Source organism: Drosophila yakuba, chromosome 2R, assembly GCF_016746365.2.
Source record: "Drosophila yakuba strain Tai18E2 chromosome 2R, Prin_Dyak_Tai18E2_2.1, whole genome shotgun sequence".
In the NCBI taxonomy this organism is placed as follows: Eukaryota; Metazoa; Arthropoda; class Insecta; order Diptera; family Drosophilidae; genus Drosophila; species Drosophila yakuba.
The window spans coordinates 9,487,975-9,495,034 of record NC_052528.2 but is presented as its reverse complement, the minus strand read 5'-3'; the positions used below and the strand labels follow the sequence as shown (position 1 = coordinate 9,495,034).

The following is a 7,060-nucleotide window of genomic DNA, read 5'->3' as shown; positions in this document are numbered from 1 at the left end:
GCAGAGTCAGCTGCTCCCGGGAGACTCGAAAATTTGGAAATTCCGATTTTCGGAGAGGAAAATCAAAGTTGCATATGCACAAGTTCTTTGAAGTTGCTTGATCAAATTAGGTGAAGTACCTGGAGCACCATTCAAGTGGGCTGCTGTCTCAGTTAGAGCGTATGGCTTTGTATACATAGTATTTCCCTTCAACAAAATAAAATTGTTATTTTGAATTTGCGAAATATTTGCCATCCTTTTTTAGACTGTATTCCCTTAGAATGCCCCTTTCGGTTATTTTAATTTAAATTACTACTTAGTTACGCATCGTTTGCATGCACCATTAAGGAAAATTTCATATCCCTGCGTTAATTAATGTATATGAGTCAGGCTTCGCAGTATGTATCTCCCCTCTTTAGATGGGTAATTGCCATGAAGCATTTGCTTATCATTACTCAAAATTGCATGTAAAATTAAGTTGTTCTGTGCCCAGTATCGCTTAATTTTGTTGCTCAAGCCACCGCTCTTGCCGTGGCTATTATCGCGATGGCAGCGTGTTGCCAAGCGTGTAAGGATTAAGATTTACGCAGTGTTGTGCCAAAGGAAGGAAGGAATGCTATTGTGGAGGGGGGGGGGGGGGGGGGGGGGGGGGCACTTGAGCAGGAAGCAGGGGAACTGGAAGTGAACCAACTGTGACACATGGGTGCCTTATTTCCGACAATTCCACCGAATGCAAAGCACCCCGAACACGCACTCGCAAATTTGGCAAGGGAGGTGGAATCACCGTCTTTTGTGATGGAGCGAGCAAAGTAGCTAGGTGGGGGTATAGAACAAGAGACTCGTTGCTACACTCTAAAAAATAAGTCCCACGGAAAAAGCTAAAAGCATAAAACTAATTTCGTGCATGTTTAGTTTTGATTTATTAGAAAAGAAAACCAATACACGATATAAAAGTTATTTAGGTTGATAAGATGTGCCATGTTCTCAAACAATTTGCTTGAAAATGTAAAAGTGAATATCACAAAGGTCCTCTTCATTATTTCCAGTGGCATTCTCACGACTTTGGATGTGACGTTAACGACGGACCGCCTAGACAACGGCGACGAGTCGGTTGTGGCCGCTACGTAATATTGCTGAAAACCGCATGGCGGCGACGCAGGCCACGTTGCGTATACGTAATATTTCAGCATTTGGCTCACGCTTCGCTGCCGTTCGTTCGTTCGCCTTCTTCTTCTTGAACTGCTGCTGCTGCTGCGCCGCTCCTTTTTCGCATGAGGACGTGTGAGTGTGTGCGGTCTACCATTATCTGTCTGGGAAGCCATTAATTTTTCAAGATTGATCCGGTATGCAAATTACTTACATAGAATGTGCACGAAAGCCCCAGCAGCGCCATCTACCGACCGACATGCTTCCTTTACTACTTTCTCCTTACTTTCTATTCTGGCTCTGTTTTGAGGAGGGAAGGGGAGAAAGAGAAATTTCCAGCTACTATATTGTATTTAGGAATTTAATTCCATGGGCGTGACCAGCCGCCCACTGTTTAAAATAACAAAATGTGCCTTGTATGCGGAGTTTTATTTTGGTTCCTCCCTGGGCCGCGGTGAGTGCGTGCTAGATAATTACACGCTGGCATTGATTTAATGCCCATAAATTGTTTCATTTGCTGCAGCTTTAATTACCCCCATCCTGCTCCTTTTTCCACGTCCCTCTAGCGACGCTCCAAAGTGCACTTAACACATTCATTTCGAGCTATAAGCTCCAGTTCTTTCGGGGAAATTTTCCCTTAAGAAAATTACAAGACATAATCCATTACTTCCATAAACTAGTCTCTAAAAAGCTTAAGTTTTGTTCGAGTATAAACATAAGTGATTGGAGAATGTACATTCGGAGAATGTACAAATTCCGCTTTTGGCAAACGAATTAAATTTTGATGAGACTAAAAACTAAACTCTGCATTGTTTATCTCAGATAAGATTCACTGGAGAAGTTTCCATTACTAGTTTTATGCTCTTGATGGCGAAACCAACGAAAATGACAGAGATCGTTTCACGACTGGCATGATGTTAAACAATGCCCACTGCGGAGATGTTGATGACGATGAAGATGACGGTGATGAGGGTACAAGCACTGTTTACAAGGTAACACAAGTACCTGAAACTCGCACACACTCGTGCCACACTCGAGCCACACACACACACACAGCACAAGCAAACAAAACTCGTATTTCCCACAGGAGAGAGTATGATAAGAATCAAGATTGCTCGGGCAGGGGAAACAAAGCCAAACACTGCAAACAGCGGCCTAACAACATGGTCAAACAACCAGGAGGCTCGGGCCTTAAAGTCCCTTCACCCCCGAACTACCAACCAACACCCACTAACTACCACCCACCGCCCTCAGCCCCCTTCGCCCGTTCCGTTCGCAAAAAGCCATCTGCCATTTACAGGAGCGGGCGAAACCGTGAGCTCTGAGCCGCAACGCGTTATCTTCGCCCAAGCTTTGCATAAATCAACGTAGCAAAAAACAGAAAATGAACGAAAAGCGCCAGAAATATATTTTCCAAAAACCGAACTCAAGCGTAAAATTGAACGTGTTTTTATACCCAGGAATCGTACTAGTTGAATGGCATACTAGGCCGAAATACGTTCTTTCCAGAACTGCAAGACTCGAATAACAGTTTGAGCTCTATATTCATCTAATACTTTTAATACCGATAAGTAGGCAATGTTTTTTTTATAAATGCCATGCGCGGTATTTAGCTGTTTGAATTGTCTTTCAAATTACTGTGTGCCGTGGAAATTATTCAGGAATGTCAAGCAAAATGATATTAAACATTGCGTGGGAAAAATCAAAACTCGTAAAGAAAACAAAAAACGTCGACGGCCACTTAATTGGCTTACATGCCACCCCCACGGGCCTCCTTCTATAGCCACAAATACACTTCCATGTGCGATGCATAAATTACGTGAAATTTACAAATAAATTATATAAATACAAAAGGCGGACACAGTTCATGATGTTTTTGAATCCCTCCCCTAACTTTCCTTTGTGTTTTTTCTCACATGCGAGCGTTATGGCTAATTTTTGTAATTGACAGCTAGTTAGTTGGGGAAGCTGACTAACTAAACTACGTTTATGAAGAGCCCGCGATGGAGATAATTAAAAAATTGTCAAGCTGCCAGCTCGAATTACTTACCTAGTTCGCCAGCGGTTTTGTATTCCATGTTGGGAAAATAGCGAAATAATAGCAGTAGTTTTTTGCTGCAAAAATACATTTGTTCAGAGCAGTTCATAATTACAGTTAATAATATATACCTAATAGATTTTTACAATGGAGTTGGTCCATAATATTTTCATTTCACGTTAGATCTGAGCCATCTTTCGGCAGCCTTTTTCTTGATGATCTTTCTTTATCCCATGCGATTTTAAATTGGATTTGGCGTGTGCGTCATTTCAGCATTTCGGCGACAAGTGGATCTGACTGATGCGGAAATGGATGCATACTTCTATAGTTGCGGTGCAGGCTGAGGTGGGTGTCACTCCAGGGGGCAGCGCGAGTTCCTCGGTGGCTGGCTTTGGAGTGGGTGCGTTATGAGTGCCGCCATCGAGGACGAGGACACGGTGCGAACGATGTTGAGTTTTAATTTATGCGCATTCGCTTGCCATGTCCTCGATAAGTTCGCCTGTGTGTGTGTGTGTGTGTGTGTGTGTGGAGTATGCGTGTGAGTGTGCATGTGTGAGCGAATGTCTCGCGAGTTTTTCATCGACATTTAATTGAAAATAACTCAAGCGTGTCAGCAACGCACGCGGTTAATGAGCGAGAAACTCGAATGTCTGTCGCGACTTTCTCTCTCTGCCGCCCATCTACCGATCTCTGTCGCCCCCTCACTACCCGTCTCTGTCATGCATACGACATTTTCTTTTTTTTCCACACATTCATTTTTTGCTTGCCAGCAGCAGCACGTGAATGACATCAATGACAGTGAAAAGGCGTTTTTCTGCACTTAATGAGGGCTGCTAGTGGAAAGAGAGGGAAAGAGAGCGCGAGAGGCTGCAGAAAGAGACAGCCAGTCACACACACGCTGAAAAGCTAAGCAAGTTCTTAGCTTTTTATCTTTTAGGTATGCGTGAGACAACTTTATTTATGTGTCTGCTGGGCTGAGCCAGAAAAAGTGCAGAATGGCGAGGAGATGAAACTTAAAAGACATTTCCCGCAGAGTTTTTTAGGGGGTGTGTGCCATTAAATCGGCTGAAATATGTAGGTGAAGTCCGGATGAGATGCAGATAAAGATTTTGCCTTAAAGAGCTGTCCAAACTATGGGCATAAATCACAAGTTCTGCTGATGTTGGTAATCCGTAAACATAAGAAGCCAAAACGATATGCATGGAAATCCAGCTATTTATGCCGTACAGTTTTTGCCCATTTTAACAAGGAAATAACCTGGAAAATGATAGACAATTTATCCTTTTGTTTTAGAACATTCTGGCTATGGCATACTATTAAATAACAAATGGGCTCTTAAATAAAAAAAAGGCATGTTTCTCCTATTGCAGTACATGTTCTGTTGCCATTTGCAACATAAAACCCAGCTTTATGAATTAAGTAGTATTGTTTAAATTGTAATGCGTTCAAGATAATAATTAATATATTTGATGCATCACCAACAATTTGCATATTCTGCAATGTTTTCCGATGTAATATAATGCGCCCGCTCTACCCGCCTGAATTCGAATGAAATAATTAGAATAATAATTGTTATTTCGACCGGGCCACAGAATTCCATCAACAATTCATGCAGACTTCGCTGGCCGAAACCAATTTGGTCGGCTGTGAGGGGAAATTGTGTGGGTGCCGCCCCGGACCAAATTAAACTTTAGTTATTTATATTAAAAATTGTGCTTTATTGATGTGGTTTATATACATGTGGCCGACGTCCTTTTGCCGCTTTTGTGAGCGGCAGTGGTTTAGTTATTTTTTTCACCCACCAGCTGCTGCTACATCCCTATTTGGGTTTCAGTTAAATTTCTTTCGTATCACACTTCGCTTAACTTGACCTTTTTTTTTTTTGGTGGGAGGGGAAGGGGCTAGTTATGTGAGCTGAGAGTTGGCCATGTGTTTGGCAATTTCCTGGCTACGAACGAGTTGACCGCAAAAAGCTGAGCCAAAGCCAAATACAAAGCACGAATGGGAGCAAATAAAAAGCAAACCCAGGCAATCAACAAATACATTTCAACAGCACCTTACGAAAGTATTTCAACCTTATGCTGACCAAATTTTATCGCATTTGACACACACCAACATACATACATATACTCCCATACACCCACATATATTGGTACATGGCATTGATTTTGGCTTTTATTAGCTGCTCACAACAAGGCGAAAGAAAGTCAGGGGGGCGGGGGCGTGGCACTTGACTTCATCACCCTTTTGCAGAGGGCGTTTTCCGGGGACGAGCTTCAACTGCAATTGCTGTAATCCATTGCCGAGTGCCGGCTTGGCGGGGATCACGTCCAGCGGCGTTTGCCGGGAGTATATCTTTTAAAACATTGTTAAAGTTTTACCCCCTCCGCTTTTAGATAACCCCACTACAGCTTCGTCTGCTGCTGATTGGCAACCCTTCAACCCGAGCTTTATCGTTGGTTTGGCATTTTCGAGAGCGGGCATATTCGTTCCAGCCCAGTTTTGTCAGGATATGCTTTCTGCAACATCCTGTCTAATTACTATAACCACCTTTCTCATTTAATAAGAAAATACAGAGCAATACAAAGTTGATGAGAAGAAAAAAATTGTTATTTGAAGTAAAGCTCATTCTATCAGCATTTCTCAAAGACGCAGCTCAAGCCTTGTCAAGTAAATTTATTCGCGAGTAAATGGATATTGCGAAACTTCCCTTGCCAATTTTCGGGCCAAGAGGTATTTGGGAACCGTTCACTTTGAGTGTCTGGCTTTTTATTGAATTCGAGTTCAATTTGTTTTTATTGATTTGCCATTTTGCACTACCCCAGAGATGTGACGGAAATTGTCAATGTTTTACAATAGTTGCGCAACGCCAGCCACTTTGCCCCTTGTTAACCCGCCAACGCGACCCCGGCTACATCATCATGGCTTTTTGAGTTTTATGTGCACTTGATAAAATTTCAATAGTTGAATACACCCCTCACCCATCACCCCTTTCCCCCTTTCCCTTTCCGATTGTGCACATCTTGTTGTTTTACGCTCGCGTTGCCTTTCGGGATTGCCCTTAGTTTTATGTGATATTAAAATTGATAGCAAATCGCTGCTGCAACGCATTTCAAGTACTCACTTTTGCACCCAGCTCCCATCGCAGCTCTGTCTTCCTTTTTTATGGCTTTGAGCTGTGTAAGCCAAGCGATGGCGCTTGGGCAAATTGTTTTCCATGCGAATTTCAATAAAGCCAATTCCACATTGCGCATACGCACTGTCTGACGTGGAATATCACTATGGCATGCTTTATGCTCGACTGGCATGGCTTAGATTTTTTGTCTTCTGCCCAAGGGCCAGGGCATAAAAGAAATTGAGACGACTGCCGAACAATCAGTCTAAAGCATTCGGGATTTGGCTCCTTTTCGTTAAAGCTTAAACAAATTTGGAAGGAAGAAAAAATAAGTGTAGTATTTGTACCATGCAAATCTGACTAATCAAACAGCTTGGCTATTTGATACGATATTTGCCATCTTATTTTCCACCTAGCAATGGCAGTTCGCATGCCAAACATGTTCTCCATTTTAATTGTATCTTCGAGGACAAAACAATGATGGAGTAACAATGGCCCACGAGCTCACATATGGACAGTTTCGAAGTGCTTGACTAATGCAATAAAACGCAGACAATGTGTGAAGTTGAGCGTTCGAATTTCCGAATGCATTTTCCATTTTCCACTTTCCACTGCACGGCTGCACATACAGCGACCAAAACAAAGAGAACGCACAAAAGCCAAGCCCCCCGCCCCTTCGCGGGCGTGGCTGCGTGTATAATTTGCGATTTATGTGAGCCATGCTGACAGCAGTCGAGGAATTGTGGGTAGCCGGGGGGAAGCGGGGCTTTGGCAAACAACAG

At 42.8% G+C, this 7,060-nt stretch overlaps 1 long non-coding RNA gene across 2 annotated transcripts; it reads right to left on the bottom strand.

Annotated features, from left to right (window-relative positions):
- Positions 1 to 884: 884 nt before the first annotated feature.
- Positions 885 to 6,034, bottom strand: LOC120321157. Of its 2 annotated transcripts, none has more exons than XR_005560747.1 (4): positions 3,295 to 6,034; positions 3,176 to 3,240; positions 1,340 to 1,425; positions 885 to 1,289 (listed from the first exon to the last, which is right to left on the bottom strand). It is a non-coding gene; the product is annotated as an uncharacterized LOC120321157 (long non-coding RNA). The 2 variants fall into 2 exon arrangements; XR_005560748.1 differs by having other exon boundaries at positions 885 to 1,285.
- Between the last annotated feature and the right edge of the window lie 1,026 nt (positions 6,035 to 7,060).